A 20,748-nucleotide genomic window follows, 5' to 3' on the forward strand; every position below is an offset into this window, starting at 1 on the left:
GTGGCGTGCTGGTTTGTTTGCTGCTTTGATGCTCGCTGCAGGGGGGGGTTGGTCTCCTCTCGACTCTTGCTAATTGCGAATGGGTAGGCTTGCCTGCCAAAGGCAATTGACTTTGCGCTTAACTATTCAATCACACTACGGCACGGTAACAAAATAGACCGTTCTTGCCTCTTCCACGAAACGGAACAAAGTGCCCGAATCGAGGCTGGAGTAATCCTCAGATGCCGCAGTTTTGTCCCCAAACTTCGCGAAATTCAACGAAGTTGAATTTTGCGAAACCGAGCATCAAAGGAATTTATCTGCAAAATTTCCCGAAGTCGTGCATCTCATTCCAACTGACTATTCAATCCATCTAGTCAGCTTGCTCGCTAAGCTTCGTGACAAGCGTGGAATGCCGAACAAGGAAAAGGTCAACGCATCCTGAATAGCATAGGCATATGGGTCACTGCCCGCGACTCAAGCGGTTTTTGGGTGGCGTCATGACGCTCAACAGGCTTGCAAAACCATGCGCTTTCCTGGTAGCTGACCATAGGGAACTCAAGACACTCGTTTTAGGCGTGAGTAACTATGTCGTATATTCTCTATGAGAGCAATTGGCGGTGATTGAATTGGAGATTTAATTTAGAAAAACGAATGGACATGCAAAGTTTAATAAATTAACAAACCTTTAATTAACAAATATCAAAATAACATGTAATATTTACAGTCTTAAATTTAACAAAGAATTTATAATAAAGCGTACTTGCTACAAGATTTGTAAATAAACATTAATTTATTATATGGCTAGAGACGAAAAAAATTACTGGATTCACTGCCAAGAACTTAGCTTCACGTCTCTTAGGTGCCTTTATTAAAGTTTCAATGAAATGCATACCTCTGAAAACATTATAGTAGACATCGTTGATTCATTTATTTTTTCATAAGTTTTAATTCCTTTGTCCAATATTTTAAAGGAAATGTTCAAAACAATTCGTAATTGCTATTTATAAATCATATTTTGCTGACTTTAAAAACGAAGGTCAAAAGTCGAATATATTCAAAAAAAAGCGCTTGATTAAATTCTTAATTAACAACTAGAATTTGTCGAATATGTTGGCCTTGAATCATACAAGAATAATTTTCATCAAAGTAGCGCAATGATTTTGTAAGTAGAAGTTTAAAGTTTACGCAATAAATTTGTGTAAAAAGTTTGATACTTTATTCTCAGGAATTACTCAAAGAGATCAAAAGAAGATTTTTAAGGAAATCTTTCCAAGATCTTCTATATTTACTTGTTTTTAATTATGAATCGTGGTTTACGGCCAACCAGCCGAGTGGAAGATTAACAACTACCGAAAAGCTAAACATTACATATAATTTGCAATTGGATTAGATGGACAAATTGATGTGAAGATTTGCGAAAAAGTTACACGTCTTCTCAGTGAGAATCGAACACACGACTCCCCGATCTCTAGTTGGGGCGCGTTACCACTACGCCATGAGAGGACTCATGAACGCAGAAGTTAACCTGAATTCGATTTCAGCTCAATAATCACGTGGTCCTTTTTCGCAAAGTGCACCTCTTTCGGACCTATACCTAAAAAAACAATGCGCTCTCGGGCTAGGCATTGGATATATATAGAAAGCGTTGTGTTTGGATGGGCATCTAATTCTTCCGAAAGAGGTGCACTTTGCGAAAAAGGACCACGTGATTATTGAGCTGAAATCGAATTCAGGTTAACTTCTGCGTTCATGAGTCTTCTCATGGCGTAGTGGTAACGCGCCCCAACTAGAAATCGGGGAGTCGTGAGTTCGATTCTCACTGAGAAGACGTGTAACTTTTTCGCAAATCTTCACATCAATTTGTCCATCTAATCCAATTGCAAATTATATGTAATGTTTAGCTTTTCGGTAGTTCTATATTTATTTTTTTTTAAATAGAAAGAGATAATTAAATACCAAACGTTGTCAATCAATGAAATGGATGTTACGAAAAGTTCTGCACGAATTCAAACATTTATCAGTCAGTTCGGAGCAGTGTTTGGGAAAAATCAAGACTAAAAACTGGTTTACAAAAATACCCTAAAGGACATTTGGCATAACGGTAATTTGACATGATGGTCATTTGGCTTAACAGTTTTTCGTGACAAATGGCTGTATGCCAAATGGCTCACTCCCGTTTTTCACTTATGTTTTTTTTTTTCAATGTTATGTTAATATATGATAATCCTTTTCGGGAATCTATAATAATTTCGCTCAGGATTGAATCAAATTTTTATTGAATATTCTATGCAAATCTGGCTTGAGGTTCTGCGAGAACACCATTGAATAATACTAGAAAATTCTGTTTAAAATTCTGCCTGAAATCCGCCTGCTATTTGATAATATTGGCTATAAGTTATTTTGGATGTATTTTTTATGGAAATTATGTGCCGAGTTGTGTGAGAATCCTTCTAGCTATTCTGTGGAATGCTACTATTTTAATTTACTGTTGGTTAAATCTACATATTCATTATGTGGATGTTCTATAGACATTTTTAAACAAGGCACCGTGCATAAGCTAATTTATCATCGCTATGAAGAACTGTTTTCGAAATTATTAAATGATTTTTTATTATAAGTCCGTATCTCAGGAACTCCTTCTGAGATGCTTCCAAAGTATTTTGTTAAAATCGTTCCAAGAAATAGTTTAAATTGACCATGTTTATGAATAGAGCTAATAATTTATATAAGAGTAATGATGAAACTACAGTCAACTCTCCCTTATTCGATATTCTGTATCTCGATTTTTCCTCTTACTCGAATGTGCGGTCCCCTCAATCTTCGATCCCTCTGTTAGTTGATACCTCTCTAACTTGATGTTCCCTAACTCGATGCTATCTGATTCAGTTTGCATGCAAATTTACCTCCCTAACTTGATATTTTCATGAAAAGTTTCAAATATCATCCAAATGTAAATGAATTTTATGAATTTGAATAATTTGCTTATACTGTGCAACTAATGGGGCAGCCCCCTATCCGGCATCAATGAGACCCCCTTCTACACTGCCTCAGGGTCGGCATATGCGCGTGATAAACCGCGACCAAGAAAACACTTGAATACTATTGAGCGTCACTTAAACCCACTTTATTGACTTTTCTTGCACACAGGTACCTTTATTTCCTCCTACTTCCTTACAGCCTATCTCCTACCTTCCACCTCCTCTTCTTCTCTTCTTCTGGTGGCGGGGCCCCTTCTTCGTTCCGCTACCACACCTTGCTTCATCGCCGCCGGTTCGCTTCTCTCCTCGGTTTGACTGCGACCGCGACTCCTCTCCGTGTTTCCTTCCTACAGTCTTCCCCTTCCTAGACCTTGGCTTGCCGATGCTGCGTCGCTGCTGACAAAATGGCGTCTCCAGACGCGGCCTCAAGCACAAGGCACGCGTTTGCAGTCTCGAGGGTAATGAAGAGTACTGCAGCGTATTTCAAGGCGGTAGGACCACTCAAGATCTTCGGGTCTACTACTCTCACTCCAAGGCCCACGCTCTACGCCAAGACAACGGCCACTCCAAGGTTACCAAAGGTAACACTAACGGTAAACCAAGGGTCCTACGGGTATTTGAAGAACGAATGGGGGGGTGTTATAATGATGGATGCGAACTGGTTATGGTCGAAGGTCTATTACCTGGATGATCCGGAATTTTTATATTCACCACTGTCTAACTCCTTAACTTCTTTCTCAGGTTTGGACTCAAGTTTTCTAATTCGTCACAGACGTCCATCTAGCTTAGCTTATGGCTCGATAATGATCCAGAGCAATGGTGGATCTCCTTTTCAGAACCCTCGACCTAGAGTTTCCCGCTTTATGATAAGTTCGCCCCATCATGGCTCCTTCTACACCACCCCCAATGGCCGCTGCTCGTCCAGCGATGGCTGGTGGTGAGTAGCGGAACTATTCTCCATGTGGCTGCATGCTGTCCAGTGGGCGATGGGTGGTGATTAGGACTGATGCAAATTTTGAAGTTTTTGCTCCCCTATGCTTAAACGATGTCAATTATGATGAAAATGATCCTCCCAAAATTTGAAGCGATTCGGAAGAAATTTGGTTGTGCACACGCTATTTGAAGTTTATATTGAAATTACTATGGAAAGGCAAACCTTTTGTGATCAGTCCTCTAACAGTTCGTCATAATAATCTATGGAAAAGTGAACACACTCATCTCATGTGAAAACTTCCCAGCTATAAGGGGGGTCTGTAGCCTTGAGGTTACGCTTTCGCTTCATAAGCGGAAGGTCATGGGTTCGATTCCCAGCCCCTCCACAAAAAACCCGTCCAGCCACCAGAAGACGCCTCACGGAGGACCGTGCTTTGGGGAGCACATCTATCCTCCGTCAGTATCAGAAGGTGACTGAGACAAACTGACCCTCTTCGCAGGCAGCTAGCCTCTGCCTCACTAATAGCAGAGCTCTCTCCTACCTGCTCGGTGTGAGAGTAGGAGAGAGTGAAACTAGATGTAAATATAGCTAAGTTGAAAATAGATCTGTATCGGTAAAGAAGCTACAAGATCAACTGAGTCCGGCACAGTAGTGGCCACAAGCACGGAGTGCCTTAAAAAAAAAAAAAACTTCCCAGCTACAACTTTGCCGAAGACCACATTTTGATGGGGCGTAAGGATAATTTGTTATTATTGATACCAAAGTCTTTCTTATGCTGAGATGATCATTCAATTACCTTCAGAGCAACACTGCTTTTTTGCTGTAGAACATAGTAGCCTGGATTACTTTGATCTATTCTTCCCGCCAGGAGCACCACTGCACAGTGGTCCAGGAATCAGTTTTACGCGGAAAGATGCATTTTGAGCTTTAGAATGAAACATTAGACAAAAACGGTCTTCTACAAAGTTGTTTGTATTAGTTAAGCCCTTTGTTTGGTGTTATTGAAAATTAGGGTGGACCACATTTTCATAGAAATTGTGTAACTAACTTGCTTATTTGTAGAAATTATATTATACATGCTTCAGCAAAGTTATAGACCATTCAATTTCAAGCAACTTTGCCAAAAAAAGTTTTTTTGTATCTCTTAAATTGACCGATTTAAAGCTTTTTTCCTGCAGTGACATAGGGTGGTCCGAACAAAACGGGTTTTCTGGCTCTAGAGTTTTCAATTCAAATATCTCATCAAAGTAGTCTATGAAACACTTTTAGAGCTTTGAAAAATGCGTAATTTGGTGAAAGAAGAAACTCGCTATCTCCTTCCGTTTAGGAGTTATTGTTGTTTTTCTCTCAAAAACATGCCTACTTTGATTATGTATATCTCTGATTGGGGCAAATATAAAAAAAATCTTTTGACGGCATTCAAAAGACAAAATAAAATTGTATATTATATCAAAAAATTACAGATGTGTTATTTTTGTAACTCTAATAAAATGCCTTGAAAAACAAAGGATTTTAAGCAGAAAAACTTTAATAACTTTTGAACTAAAATAGATATCATCAATCTTTTTGCATGAAAATTTGCGTTTTGTTAAGTTCTTAAAGTCGTTCATAGACCGTTTTGACGTGAAATCTAAAATAAGAAAGATAGGGCTATAAAACTATTTTGAAGATTTTCATAGTATGTATTTCTTTATTATTTTGCGTTTTGAGCATGAAAATGAAATTTTAGACAAAAATGATCTTCTACAAAATTGTTTCTAAAAATGTAAGCTTTCATACTGTGTCATTTGAAATTAGGGTGGTTCACAATATCACACATATCATATAATCAACTTTTTTATTTGCAAAAATACTGGTATATGCTCTTAGGCAAAGCGGTAGAACTGGAAATTTTGATCAACTTTGCCAAAAAAAGTTTTTCTGTAGCTCAAAATTTGACCAATCTAGAGCACTTTTTCCTAATCATCGCAGGGTGGTCCAACAAAAATAAGTTTTTTAACTCTAGTTTTTTAATATTGTTTTCTCGTCAAAGTCGTCTATGAACGACTTTTAGAACTTAACAAAACGCAAATTTTCATGCAAAAAGATTGATGATATCTATTTTAGTTCAAAAGTTATTAAAGTTTTTGTGATAAAAAATTTTTGACTTTCAAGACGTTTTATTAGAGTTACAAAAATAACACATCTGTAATTTTTTGATATAATATACAATTTTATTTTGTCTTTTGAATACCGTCAAAAGATATTTTTTATGTTTGCCCCAATCAGAGAAATTCACAATCAAAGTAGGCATGTTTTTGAGAGAAAAACAACAATAACTCCTAAACGAAAGGAGATAGCGAGTTTCTTCACTCACCAAATTACGCATTTTTCAAAGCTCTAAAAGTGTTTCATAGACTACTTTGATGAGAAACTTGAATAGAAAACTCTAGATCCAGAAAACCAGTTTTGTTCGGACCACCCTATGTCACCGTAGGAAAAAAGCTCTAAATCGGTCAATTTAAGAGATACAAAAAAACTTTTTTTGGCAAAGTTGCTTGAAATTGAATGGTCTATAACTTTGCTGAAGCATGTATAATATAATTTCTACAAATAAGAAAATTAGTTACACAATTTCTATGAAAATGTGGTCCACCCTAATTTTCAATAACACCAAACAAAGGGCTCAACTAATACAAACAACTTTGTAGAAGACCGTTTTTGTCTAATGTTTCATTCTAAAGCTCAAAATGCATCTTTCCGCGTAAAACTGATTCCTGGACCACAGTGCACTGTTGCCTGCCGAACAGTTGGTGAAGCATGCTACATGCAAACCAACTTTATGATGATGAATAACAATTTATCCTGACGTTCAATCAAAAAGTGGTCTTGGGCAAAGTTGTAGCTGGGAAGTTTTCACATGAGATGAGTGTGTTCACTTTTCCATAAAATATTATGGCGAAGAGATAGAGGGCTGAACACAAAAGATTGGCGTTCTCCATAGAAATCTCCATATAAACTTCAAATGGCGTGTGCACAACCAAATTTCTTCCGAATCACTTCAAACTTTGGGAGGACGCTATTTACCATAATTAAAATCGTTTAAGCATAGGGGAGCTAAAATTTCAAAATTTGCATCACTCTAGTGGTGATGCTAACAAATACTTAAACACTTTCTTGGTTGTCTCATACAAAATACACGGAACACACTACATCGCGAAAATCTCAACAATCTCGGACAGATAGACACACCACTAGTTACAACTGATAGTAAAATAATGGTTTACGACCCATTTCAGGGTTAAAACTTTTTTAACTTTTGTATACTGTTCAAAAAGCTTCACATGGGGCTCTGCACTGTTTTGAATTTGCATGGGATTTTGACTTTCACTGGCCTTGTTGTTTACAAGTTTCACGGAGGAGTGAAAGAGAGAGGAAAATTTTTATGCAGAGCCCCATAGGTTAATGTTATAAAAAATTTTGTTTTCACGTTTAAATTACTATTTTTAATGTATTTTATTAATATAATAAAAAGTTTAAAAATTGAAAAATATGTGTTCTGTATCTCGATACCTCCCTAACTCGATGGCCCCTTCAATATCGAGTAAGGGAGAGTTGACTGCAGTTTGTTCATTAGCCCTCTATCTAAATTTGTATATGTCTAAGTTTTGTTGTTCTTAATACTGTGACTCCAGAAACGCCCTTACTAATTATGAATCTCCAACAAAAATTCATAGGTGCGTCACGCATTTTGGCGCCCCCTGAAGCCTGGCACCCTTGGCGGGTGCCAACCTGGCCAACCGCACGCACTGACTGCTGTTGCCATTTCCTCATGGTTTCATTTCTGGCTCTTTTCTGAATTCCCCGAGTGCCTCGGTCCCTGTAGCACTCGCTGTCCTCTTCGAGTTAAAAGCTTATAGGGATCAATTCTGCAATCACACAGACTGCCTCCGATGATATCGTACGATACGCGCTCGCTACACACATGGCCATCAGTCTGAACGTACTGTTCCGCCGGGAGCGGTTCCTTTTCGTCTACAGTGCTGTCACCCACACGGGGCCAGCGTATCTGAGTATCGACGTAGACACGCTCACCAGTAGTCGCTTCTTGCTGTTGCTGATCGCTGAGTTTTTCGGCATGATCCGGGATAGAGCTGATATCACCTTCACGGCCCTCTCACATGCATAATCGGACATGACTGTTGAAGCTCAGCCGATCATCACTCCCAGGTGTCTGACTTCCCGCTTTGAGTCGATGGTACACTGTCCAACCGAGATTCTCACAAACTGCACTGCATTTCGATTACTTATCACCACAACTTCGGTTTTGTGATGGGCTAGCGCAAGCTTCTTCCCTCGCAACCATTCTTCCACGGCATCTACTGCTTCAGTAGCAAGTATCTCTACTTCTTCTAGTGATTCGCCGATGACTACGAGCACAACATCATCCGCGAAGCCGACGATCTTTACACGCCAGGGGAAGCTCAGCTTCAACACTCCGTCATACATAGCGTTCCAGAGGGTCGGGCCAAGAATAGAACCCAGTGGGACGCCCACCGTGACTGTTGTGCACCTTTTCCCACCGTCTGAAAGTAGCTCCTCAAAATCTTACAAAGAATCTGTGCAGTGATTCGGCGATAGCAGCCCAACTGGCACTTTCGAAAGCATTTTTTACGTCCAGAGTGACCACACTGCAGTACCGATTTTCTCTCCTCTTTTGCTTCCGCGCTGTCTCCATAGCTTCCATCAACAGTTCGGATGGCATCAACGGTGGATCTACCTTTCCGAAAGCCAAACTGCATGTCGTACAGGCCGGATTACTCGCTCCAGCACTTTGTTAACTGTGTCCAGCAGACATATCGGTCTATATGCTGAAAGAGGCTTGCCTGGTTTTTAACAGAAGCACAAGCTTACAAATGTCGGGAAAGTTACCCTCCTCGATACATTTTTGCAGCACGATCCTGAACATATCCAGGTTTTCTTGGATTGCTGCTTTCAGAGCTACGTTGGGGATATCGTCCAGTCCGGAGCATTCCTGGTTTTTAAGGCTTTCGCCACCGCGATCAGCTCATCGTTCGTTAGCTGGGCTTCTTCTTCGTCGTCATCCTGAGCTCCGTAAGGTGTAGACGGCCAGCTCGTCGGTTCGTGCCGGGGGAATAGCGCTTCAATGATGGTCGTCATCTTCTCCGGACACCTATCGAGTGGTACAGCTGGGCCCCTCAACTTCGCCATTGCAACTATTTAGGCGTTACCCCACGGGTATGAATTGGCGTTGCGACAAAGCTCCTCCAGACAGGCTTTCTTGCTGGGCCTGATTTTCCTGTTGAGAGTGGTTTTAGCCGCCTTGTATGCTGGTCTCCGATCTGCTCTTTCAGCGTCGTTGCGGGCTCTCTGTATCGTTCTCATAGCCCGAAAGCAGCTCGCACGCAGATTGGCAATCATCGACTTCTACCAGTAGGCTGGGCGGCGACCATGTCACGGTTTACCTTTCCTCTGCATGGTTGCATCACACGCTCGTGTTAATGCCGCTGTCAACTCATTCAAAGTAAAGTGTTGAGCATTGCGCTCCAACCTCAATGCCCCCATGAACACCTCCTTGTCAAACTGCGACGTTTTCTACCTTCGCTCGTTCGATAAATTCGACGCGCTTCCAACTGCCGTCACTGTGCGTACACTCCTCGCTCACTCGCCAGTTTAAACTTCCTGACAGCCCAGGGCTACGGAAAGTTACGTCAATAAGCGAATTTCCACTTGACGCAGTTTTTGTCTGGTCATGGCTGCTTCAAGAAATACCTGAATAGGTTCGAACACGCAAAATCTTCGTTATGCACCGGGTGCGGCGATGTTGACGAAATCCCTGAGTACGTGGTCTTCGAATGTCCGCACTTCGAGCATGAGCGAGCCGAGATGACATCCGTCGTTGGCAATGACGTTAATGTGCACAATATCGTCCAACAAATGTGTGCTAACGAAGAGAAACGGGACGCGGTAAACAGGACAATCATCCAGCTGATGTCTCTTTTACAACGAAAATAGCGAGAGGAGCAGCGACACTCAACACAAGCGGACAGCACATGGCTCTAAGTCGTTGGGGCAGCCGGAACCGACCTTGGCACTTGACAAGTCAGTCCTCCAACCGGAATCGCTGGATCGACCTCGGCACTTCACCGTTCAGCAGCAGTGAAGTGGGAACAAACGCCGAACGTTAACGGTTTCGGGAAATATTCCTACATCGGGAACTCTCCGCTGGAGTAGGCTAGCTCCACCATCGGGGACTATGCTGAGTATCACGACAACCACCAGTTTTGGGACGTCGGGGCGCCAGTGAACCGGAAGGTACCCTCCAACCGGAATCGCGTTGGACTGACCTCGGCATCCAACTGGTCCAACCTGGAGAGCTCAAGAATCGGCGTATTAGCAGCAGGCGCAAAAGTTGCGAGATGCCAGCCCAAACAAGTCGCAGCAATAGCAATCACAGAAGCGGCAGTAGAAACATGGCCCTGGCACGATGCCAGAGTCAAATGCAGTACGAAGATAGCAAGGGAAGTACAGACGCGCAAGATGCACGTGAGTCACACGCAGAAAGCGAAGCAGCGGTTAGCACACCCAAGCAGCACACATTGTTACAAGTAAGTAACAGCAACCACTACTTAACATATTCATTAGTCACAATAGGAAACATTGTAACGGGCAAAAATACTGCTGTGTAACCGAAAAAACGCAAAAAGTCTTGTGTAACTTGTTGGTCGTTACATAAGAAGTTTACTAGCAACTGCTATGCAGTTTGTTGGTTATGCATTAGTTTCTCTGCGACAAAATAATAGAAATGGCATTGAACAAAATGTTTCATTCTTCAATTTTCACAAGTACAACTAAAATGTAACATGCAGATTTGAATTTGTGGTGAAATCAATCATTTTACTTGTTCATAATTAATGCGCTCGTGAAATATCGAATAAATAACTCAGTTCACACCTGATACAGGGGATAGGCAAAATGATTGAGATAGGCAAAATTTTGCCCAAATTCAAATGCTTATAACTTTATGAAAAATGAATGAAATTGGATGCATCTGGAAGCAGTCGACGGCAAATTTGGTCCAGTTTTAGGAACTTCCTTGGCCATGCATATTGGCCACTGGACACCGGAGATGTTCCGGATTTTCTGAGGTCATGTCCAAATGTCATTTTTTCTGTCGCTTGTATTTTGTGCGGTGTAAAGTTAGATAGATGTTTGCAATTTTCCTAGAAACTAGAACTAATAGGAAGTTGAATACCACCGGACGCATTAAGATTGGTTGGAAATCTTCAGAAATATGACCATTTCCGTAAAACTGGTTCCGGAAAGCATGGTCAGTCATGTTTGTATTTCCAATCATGTAAATATTATCCGGAGCTATATCCAAGCGGACACCAACCTTAAAAATGATGTTTCCTGCAGCGTATTCAGAACCATTAGATGCACAGACCACTCTATAGAAGGTTCCAGGTGTAGGCCGTGTAGTTCCGGCGTCCAGAATAGAACTACGGACAAACCGTTCCGGTGGTAAGAGTCCACCAAACGGGGGTAACCCCAATTCAAGGTGTGATGCGAAAAACCGTGCTGAGGAATGAATGGTCGAAGGGGTGAAAAAGATGTTCGGCCATTAACGGAGCCTGTGGGGCACCTGGGCACCCCTCACAGTATTTTGTCCCTTACCGCGTTAATGCAGGGCTCTGGCGTGGTTGACCTTTTTTCCCGTGCTACTCGTGGGATCCAAAATGAGTACAAATTCAAACAACAATCAGATTAGTAGTGGTAGTGCAGGTAGTAGCAGTAGTAGGGAAGCGAACCCCTTCGCAAGAAGTGGGCTAGCTAGATCTCCGTTGAGGAGAGTAGAAGCAGGAGGAGGCAGCAGTGCACGTAGTGCCAGTGCTGGAACCCATATTTCATCCCCGGCTAACGCATCGGGTGAAGTTATGGATGGAGCGTGGTTGATGAGGGCCATCAATAAAAGTAGAGATGGGCTCTCTGCGATGGAAGTGGCTGCACAGCAGCTCGACTCCATAATTGACTTTGCGTCCTCGAAGTCTAACATCAGCAAGGACCTCAAGCAGGCCTTGCTTAGACTTCGTAAGTCAATGTTGGCGGCCAAGCAGAACCATGCTGAACCCATGGTGACTGTGGCTGCGGCAGAACCCGTGGAACTGAAGGTGCCGAAGTCTACCCAGACGGAACCCTTCGTTTTCGCGGGCAGCCCCAAAAGCGTGGAAGCGAATGCTTACAGCAAGCAATCGCAGAAGCGCGCGAGGCAGCCGTCAGGGGAGGAGCTACCCGGCGGCGCTCGTAAGGCCAGGCGGATACTGACCCCGAAAACCGGCAGAAGTGCCGGAAAATCGGACCCCAGCCAGGCGTCCCGGAAAGCCGAGAAGGGTGGGCCCGAAAAGGCTGGCCCCTCACGGAGTGATGGGAACAGGGGGTTGCGACCTTTGAGAGGTCCTCCATCACCACAGGTCAGGGCGGAGCAGGGGGGGGACGCCCCCTGGACAACCGTAGTGAGGAAGAAGAAGAAGAAGAAACAGGAGAAACAGGAGCGCAGGGATACCAGACCTAAGAAAGGTAGGAGGGTAGGTGCCAAGCGCGAAAAGGGTGATGCGATCATCATCAAGACGGAAGAGTCCAAGTACTCGGAAGTCCTGAAGGCGATGCGCAGTGACGCGAAGCTTGCGGATCTAGGAGCCGACGTACGCAGTGTCAGACGCACTCGTACAGGTGAAATGATCCTCGAGCTTAAGCGCGACAAGGAGCGCAAGGGCGCCGCCTACAAAAGTTTGGCGGAAGAGGTCCTTGGCGCTGGTGTTGAAGTGAGGGCTCTGACGCAGTCAGTGACTCTGAAGGTGATGAACCTTGACGAGATCACTAACGCAGAAGAGCTCGTCACGGCACTGCGGCAACAGTGCGAAGTGCAGGTGCCCACCACCGCCGTTCAGCTACGGAAAGGTCCGGCAGGTACTCAGGTGGCCTTAGTACACCTACCTGTGGCAGACGCAAATAAGTCCGCTAAGGTAGGTAAGATCAAGGTTGGTTGGTCAGTATGTTCACTGAACATACATGAGCAACCAGTGATCTGCTTTAGGTGCAGGGAACCTGGACACAAGTCCTGGGGCTGTAAAGGCCCTGATAGGACTAAGTTGTGCAGGCGTTGTGGTGAGGAAGGTCATAAGGCACTAGGCTGCAAGAACCCTCCCAAGTGCTTGATTTGTTCCGGCAAGTCCGTGAACAACAATCACCCAACGGGAGGCTCAAGGTGCCCGACCTTCAAACGAGCCATCAACGAAAAATCACAGTGCAGGTAACGCAGCTGAACCTGAACCACTGTGACGCAGCTCAGCAACTGCTGTACCAGTCAGTTGCTGAGTGGGGGACGGACATCGCCATCATATCGGACCCATACCGAGTACCCGCCGGCAACGGCAACTGGGTCGTGGATGGATCCGGAAAAATGGCGGCGATATGGACAACGGGTAAATACCCTGTCCAGCAGTTGGTGTCTACTACCTACGAGGGCTTCGTGATCGCCAAAGTAAACGGGGTCCTCTTCTGTAGCTGCTATGCGCCTCCGAGTTGGTCGACCGAGCGGTTCACGCAGATGCTGGACTGTATGACGACCGCGCTGACAGGGCGAAGGCCAGTTGTAATAGCGGGTGACTTCAATGCCTGGGCCGTGGAATGGGGAAGCCGTAACACGAACCAGCGAGGTCAAATCCTGCTAGAGGCACTGGCCGTGCTAGATGTCGATCTGGCTAATGTTGGTGCCAAAAAGTACCTTCAGCCGTAACGGAGCGGAGTCGATTATCGACGTTACTTTTTGTAGTCCTGGCCTAACGAGTAGTTCGAACTGGAGGGTAGACGATGCCTACACTCACAGCGACCACCTGGCGGTTCGCTACAGTATCGACTACAACAACAGCAGGCAGCGGGTTGAGGAAGCGGCTAGGTCAAGGCCAAGCCCTCGTAGGTGGAAGACATCGTACTTCAATGATGAAGTACTTAGGGAGGCGCTCCGCCGTGAGCGTAACCTACTCGGCCTAAGCGGGGACGAACTGGTAGCGGTGCTTACGCGTGCATGCGATGCGACCATGCCTAGAAAAGTCCACCCTAGGAATGGGAGACCACCGACGTACTGGTGGACTCAAGCTATTGCGAACCTGCGCCGTGCCTGCCTACGGGCCAGGAGACGGATGCAGCGAGCACGTACCGAGCAGGAGCGTGAAGAACGACGGGCGGTGTTCACCGCTGCCAAAGTCGCGCTGAAGTCTGAGATAAGGGCAAGCAAAAAGGCCTGCTTCGAGGGACTCTGTCAGAGTGCCAACGCGAACCCGTGGGGTAATGCCTACAGGATCGTAATGGCGAAGACAAGAGGTGCAATTGCTCCTACGGAGCAGACTCCACAGATGCTGGAGGGGATCATCGAGGGGCTCTTCCCGCGCCACAACCCTAGCCCATGGCCTCCTTTTGTAGGACAGCCGGGGATTGGGGCTGGTGATGAGGATAGAGTAACTGATGAGGAACTTGTAGGGATTGCAAAATCCCTAAGCATGGGGAAGGCACCAGGTCCGGACGGAGTTCCAAACCTGGCCCTCAAAGTCGCAATCTTGGAGGCTCCCGGTATGTTCAGATCTGCTATGCAGATATGCCTGGACGAGGGAGTATTTCCAGATGCGTGGAAGAGGCAGAGCCTGGTACTATTGCCAAAGGCGGGGAAACCACCCGGTGACCCGTCGGCGTATAGACCAATTTGCTTGATTGACACGGTGGGGAAAGTGCTCGAGAAGATCATCCTCAACAGACTGTCGAGGTACACCGAGGGTGTAAATGGTCTCTCAGGCAACCAGTTCGGCTTCCGGAAAGGGAGGTCCACTGTAGACGCTATTCTGGCGGTTAAGAAAACCGCTGAGATAGCACTCCAGCGTAAGAGGAGGGGTATTCGCTACTGCGCAGTAGTGACTCTGGATGTAAGGAATGCATTTAATAGTGCCAGTTGGGCGGCTATTGCTGATGCGCTCCTGCGTCTGGGGATACCCGAGTACCTGTACAAGATTCTCGGAAGTTACTTCCAGAATCGGGTATTAGTCTATGACACAGAGGTGGGTCGGAAGTGCTTTCATATAACCTCAGGAGTCCCGCAAGGTTCCATCCTGGGTCCGGTGTTATGGAATGTCATGTACGACGAGGTGTTGAGATTAAAATTCCCGGCGGGTGTGGTCATCGTTGGCTTTGCCGACGATATTACGCTGGAGGTCTACGGTGAATCGATCGAAGAAGTGGAATTGACTGCAGCCCACTCGATCGCAATTGTGGAGGAGTGGATGAGCTCCAGGAAACTGGAATTGGCTCACCACAAAACGGAGGCTGTTGTTGTCAACAACCGAAAGTCGGCGCAGCAAGCGGTGATCAGTGTAGGCGGACTGCACAATCACTTCGAAGCGCTCCGTCAAACACTTGGGGGTGATGATCGACGACAAGCTTACCTTCGGTAGCCATGTCGATTATGCCTGCAAGAGAGCCTCCACAGCTATTGTGGCACTGTCCCGGATGATGTCCAATAGCTCTGCGGTGTACGCCAGCAAGCGTAAGCTTCTGGCCAGTGTCGCCTCGTCCATACTGAGGTATGGTGGCCCGGCTTGGGGCACGGCTTTGAGTACCGATAGCTACCGTAGCAAGCTAGAGAGTACTTATAGGCTAATGTGCCTGAGGGTTGCGAGCGCGTACCGTACCGTGTCACACGATGCACTTTGTGTCATCACCGGTATGATGCCTATTGGTATCCTTATCATGGAAGACATAGAGTGCTTCGAAATGCGCGGCACAAGAGGCATACGCAGGACTGCCAGACTGGCCTCCATGGTCAAATGGCAGCGTGCGTGGGGACAGTTCCACCAAGGGAGTGTGGACTCACAGGTTGATTCCGAGGTTAGATATCTGGGTCAATAGGCGCCATGGGGAACTAACATTCCACCTAACACAGGTCCTTTCGGGTCATGGATGCTTTAGACAATATCTACACCGTTTCGGTCATGCGGGTTCTCCCGAATGTCCAGTTTGTGCAGGTTTAGAGGAAACGGCGGAACACGTTTTGTTCGTGTGCCCGCGTTTCCGCACAATGCGTGACCGCATGTTTGCCACATGCGGTCGGGACACGACTCCGGACAATTTGGTCCAGAGGATGTGTGCAGACGAGTTTGGCTGGAATGCCGTTTCATCGGCTATCACCCACATCGTCTCGGAACTCCAAAGGAGGTGGCGTGTGGACTCGAGGAGTGACTAGTGCAGACGCTAATCAACAGGTGGTCCAAGGGTTCGCAGTCGGCTACGTAGGTCATACCGGTGCCCTACGGTCGAAATCGATCCTTACAGCGATTAAGTGGCCGCGGGGAGAACATCCTGGTAGCGCTGCTGTCGTGGCGCCGGCCTACTGGGTGGATACGAGCCTCTGGTTGTTCGGGGCAGGTGGAGGCCCCTTCGTCAGCAATCCCAGCTCGTGCTAGCTGATAGGGCCTGAGCCTTCAGTAGGTCAAATTGCGAAGCCCGCAGTATCAGTTCTTGATACCTGCGGTGCAGCTGGGCGCGGGCTTAGTGGTCGACCCTGCCCACCTTCAGCGGACAACGGGAGGTGAGGACCACCCGGGAAGCTGGCAATGCGCCAGCATGCTACCTTGGTGGACCCCCATAAGCGTGTCATCGATGTTCGTTGCTGCATGGCTACGCAGCTAACCTGGAGGATGCGATGTGCAATAGCCCCTCTCCGAAGCAATGCCTTCTTGGTGGTCCCGGAGAGACGAAGGGTTTGGCGGCAATGGAAATGGTTTAGTGGGTCGGGGGTGTAGTCCTGTTTACTGCTTGTACGTAGTAAATGGTCCCCAACCCCACACAGATTATCCCCCCATTGCTTAGAAGGGAAAAAAAGGTTCCAGGTGCCCTGGGGGAAGTGGTCAATTAGGAACATATCCGGAACCATATCAATATGGGCATCAAACTTCATTATTTTCAAAGGTTATGCTTTCCGAAGCATTTCCAGCATCACCGGCTGCCATAACCACTTTATAGTAGGTTTCCAGGTGCCCCGGGGGATGTGGCCAATTCGGAACATGTCCGTTCATCTGTTTAGAATCACATTCTACCGTAAACAGTAAGATCCATGTGACTTGGAAAATGGCGAGCATTTTCAGAACCACAAGATATAATAATCACTCTATAGTATATTTCAGGGGCTCCTAGAGATGTGGCCAACTCGAAACATGACCTCATCCCCCAGGGCCCATGGAACCTACTATACAGTGGTCATATAAATAAGCTGCGCTGTAAATACTTCTATTAGCATCACCTTCAAAAATCTTGATGTTTTTACCCATATTGATGTATTTTCGGACATGTTTTGAAATTGGCCACATCCCCGGGGCACCTGGAATCTACTATAAAAGTGGTCATGGCAGCCGGTGGTGGCTGGAAAATGCTTCGGAAAGCATAACCTTTGAAAATCATGAAGTTTGATGCTCATATTGATATGGTTCCAGATATGTTCCTAATTGACCACTTCCCCCAGGGCACCTGGAACCTTCTATAGAGTGGTCTGTGCATCTAATGGTTTTGAATACGCTGCAGGAAACATCATTTTAAGGTTGATGTCCACTTGGATATAGCTCCGGATAATATTTACATGATTGGAAATACAAACATGACTGACCATGCTTTCCGGAACCAGTTTTACGGAAATGGTCATATTTCTGAAGATTTCCAACCAATCTTAATGCGTCCGGTGGCATTCAACTTCCTATTAGTTTTAGTTTCTAGGAAAATTGCAAACATCTATCTAACTTTACACCACACAAAAATACAAGCGACAGAAAAAATGACATTTGGACATGACCTCAGAAAATCCGGAACATCTCCGGTGTCCAGTGGCCAATATGCATGGCCAAGGAAGTTCCTAAAACTGGACCAAATTTGCCGTCGACTGCTTCCAGATGCATCCAAATTTCATTCATTTTTCATAAAGTTATAAGCATTTGAATTTGGGCAAAATTTTGCCTATCTCAGTCATTTTGCCTATCCCCTGTATCTGCATTGTCTTTGTAATGTTCCATTACAACTACAACAAAAAATTGAAAGTGACATTGATAACAAAATCATCAGTGTTTATCATTTGTATTTAATTATTTGTGAAGATAGTGATTCAGGAATCACGTGTTTTAAGTCCCGAAAAAAAAAACACAAAAACAACAAAAGATCATAAAATTGATAAAGTTTCAATATCAAAGTTTAAAATACATATGTAAACTTTTGGCATGTAGTGTTGACTACTGTCAGCCAGTGGCTGGCTTGTTACACATCAGTTACCATGAAATCTTACGTTATTTTGTAACATATGTGTAACTATACTGAAACTGCCTTTAAAATACGCTGCTGTCAATAGGGGAAGGGGCTGTGAAATTAACACCTTAGGGATATCATTTTGCTTCTAATGCGAAAACGATGAATTTGCATAATTTGTTACGATTATTTTTGTGTCAATTAATGTTCATTGTTGAATGTTTGTCCATTTGCCTTTAATCACTAAAGTTCAATCCAAGAAAGCGCATAGTTCGTGGTGTGTTCAAATGTTCGAAAGAAGACAAATTTAGATCTTGATCAATTTGCGCCAAAATTAGTGACTATGGGGTAGTATGCCAATGTTAAGGAAAACATAATTGTATGCTCTTTTTTAATTAGGATCGGATAAACCAACATGTTTTCTATCAAATAGTAGAAACATCCATTCATTTAAGTATTAGGGTTAATAAATCAATTTAAAAAAAAAATGCGTGCTTAACTACATTCGTTTTTTATGCGGGAACCGCTTGAACACGGCGTTAGTCGTGCTGTAAAAACGACGCAAACAATCATATTTGCATATATAATGCATACCTACAGGCGTTTGATCAGATGTTCTTGTCCAATAATCAGGGATGTCAAGTCAATTTTGAAAAATCTGGAAGATTTTGAAAATTTGTCTGGAAAAGTCTGGATCGCTTTTGTCGTATACGGAGAACCTTACAAATTATTTACAAAACCTTACAATTTTTTTTTAAATTTTATCTGGATCTTCCAGATTTTTGTAAAATGAGGACTTAAAATCTGGAATATTCCAGACAAATCTGAAAGGTTGGCAACGCTGCCAATAATAGTATACATGCTGATGTGAAATTGCACATTTGTAAGGTTCCAAATTGCGCGTTACTACAGCTTGGCATTACGTTTGGTAGAATATGAATTCAAACGGCTGCTTTGGTGTTATGAAATAGAGATGGGCATTTTGCTCCCACAAGTTGATTGAAGCTTAGGTACCGTAAAACGGGATATCTTTGATAATGCGGGTAACTTTGATAGTGCGTAACCCACCACATACTAAACGAAGTATTATAATTTTGTTAATCGGTTAAGCAAAACGAATGCAAAACTAAAGAATATTAGTATGACACTCCATATAAGAGCTGTTTTCATTTGAATCGAGACCATTTGAGGCATTTTACACGAATATTAAAAATTGACACAATTTTAGCATTTTTGAAACGCTTACAAACAATCTGTTGTACGATCACTATTTGATGTACTTTTGAATAGTTGGCCTCTTATGTTTGGCAGCCTAGTTATCATAGAACTTGAATACGGTCTCAAATCTCTTAGCGAAAAGCATTTTCACAAACTGGGACCATTTTTGTAATCTAAGTCAGAAACTAACACCGGGATCCTCACTGGAATCTCAGCATCAACACTGGAACACAAATATCCCAAGATGCATACTGAAATCCTGGGATCTATCTACACGGGAATGAAAGGATCCACACTGGAAACCTAGAATTTCTGAGAAATCCATTGAAAATCTGCGGTTCACATTACAATCGCAGAATCAACATCAAAATTATGAAAAAAAAAAAAATCTTCATGTGTACCTCTGGAATTGCCATAAAACATGGCCGAAAAAACAGTGTGTGTCCCTGTTGGAACGTAATGCCAAGAAAACCTTTTTGACCTTCAGTAGCCAAATACAGTAGGAAGAAGAAAAAAAGAGCCATTATAAAATATGTTCACATCATACCATTGTCGTTAATTTAGTGCGAGCTTATGCTCCCATTATTGCCCGTCAATATGTTGAGAAGGTATAATTTGCTTTTCAATTCGGAGCTTGACGGCTTTTTTTTTCAATGGATATCTTCTGCGAAACGTTTAGAGCAAACCTTTGCCCCGCATTACTCTATTAAGGCTTAAATCTCTAATTCTCTAATATATCCAGCTCTCAACTTTGCAATGTTATGATCATCAGTTATCATACATTTCAAAACCTGCAATTTCCCTGATTTCATGGATATCACACTTTCCATCCCGACTTGTCGATCCGTCCTTATCCATGACAATCGCCAATCTAACTTTCCGACGATGAGCGTGTTAATATTCCTTGTCAGCATGGCCTTCAACCGTTGGAAGTGTGTATTTCGGCACTCGAAAACTCCCAGGACGCAAAACCAGTTCAGCGTCCACTCGAAATAAGCTTATGGCTTTCGGTCGGTCCGTTCCGTAGTCACAGCAGCCGTTGTGTTTGGTCATCAACTTTTCATGCACTTCATAAATATGCATGTGATCGTGTAAGAGACTATTCATTGCCACCACCATCACCCCATAGGAACTGTCCTTCGTTGGGTTGCACCCCTGCGTCTTCCATCAAGCTAACCCGGTAGCCAAAACCGCCTTCGGAAAAACTGGGTGGAAAGCGGCGTTTTAGCAGAGGTAGGTTTTAGCTTTGCAGCACTTTTGCTTTTGGAGCGGAAAAATTGTCCCCTCCAATGCAGTAGCAGCATCAGC

At 44.2% G+C, this 20,748-nt stretch overlaps 1 protein-coding gene and 1 non-coding gene across 10 annotated transcripts in view; both read left to right on the top strand.

Annotated features, from left to right (window-relative positions):
* LOC5564449 (protein still life, isoforms C/SIF type 2) overlaps nucleotides 1-20,748 on the top strand; it is a 560,183-nt gene that overhangs the window by 108,944 nt on the left and 430,491 nt on the right. The gene's annotated exons all lie outside the window — the stretch shown is intronic.
* Nucleotides 1,738-1,810, top strand: Trnas-aga. The gene has a single exon. It is a non-coding gene; the product is annotated as a tRNA-Ser (tRNA).

Source organism: Aedes aegypti, chromosome 2, assembly GCF_002204515.2.
Source record: "Aedes aegypti strain LVP_AGWG chromosome 2, AaegL5.0 Primary Assembly, whole genome shotgun sequence".
Taxonomy (NCBI): domain Eukaryota; kingdom Metazoa; phylum Arthropoda; class Insecta; order Diptera; family Culicidae; genus Aedes; species Aedes aegypti.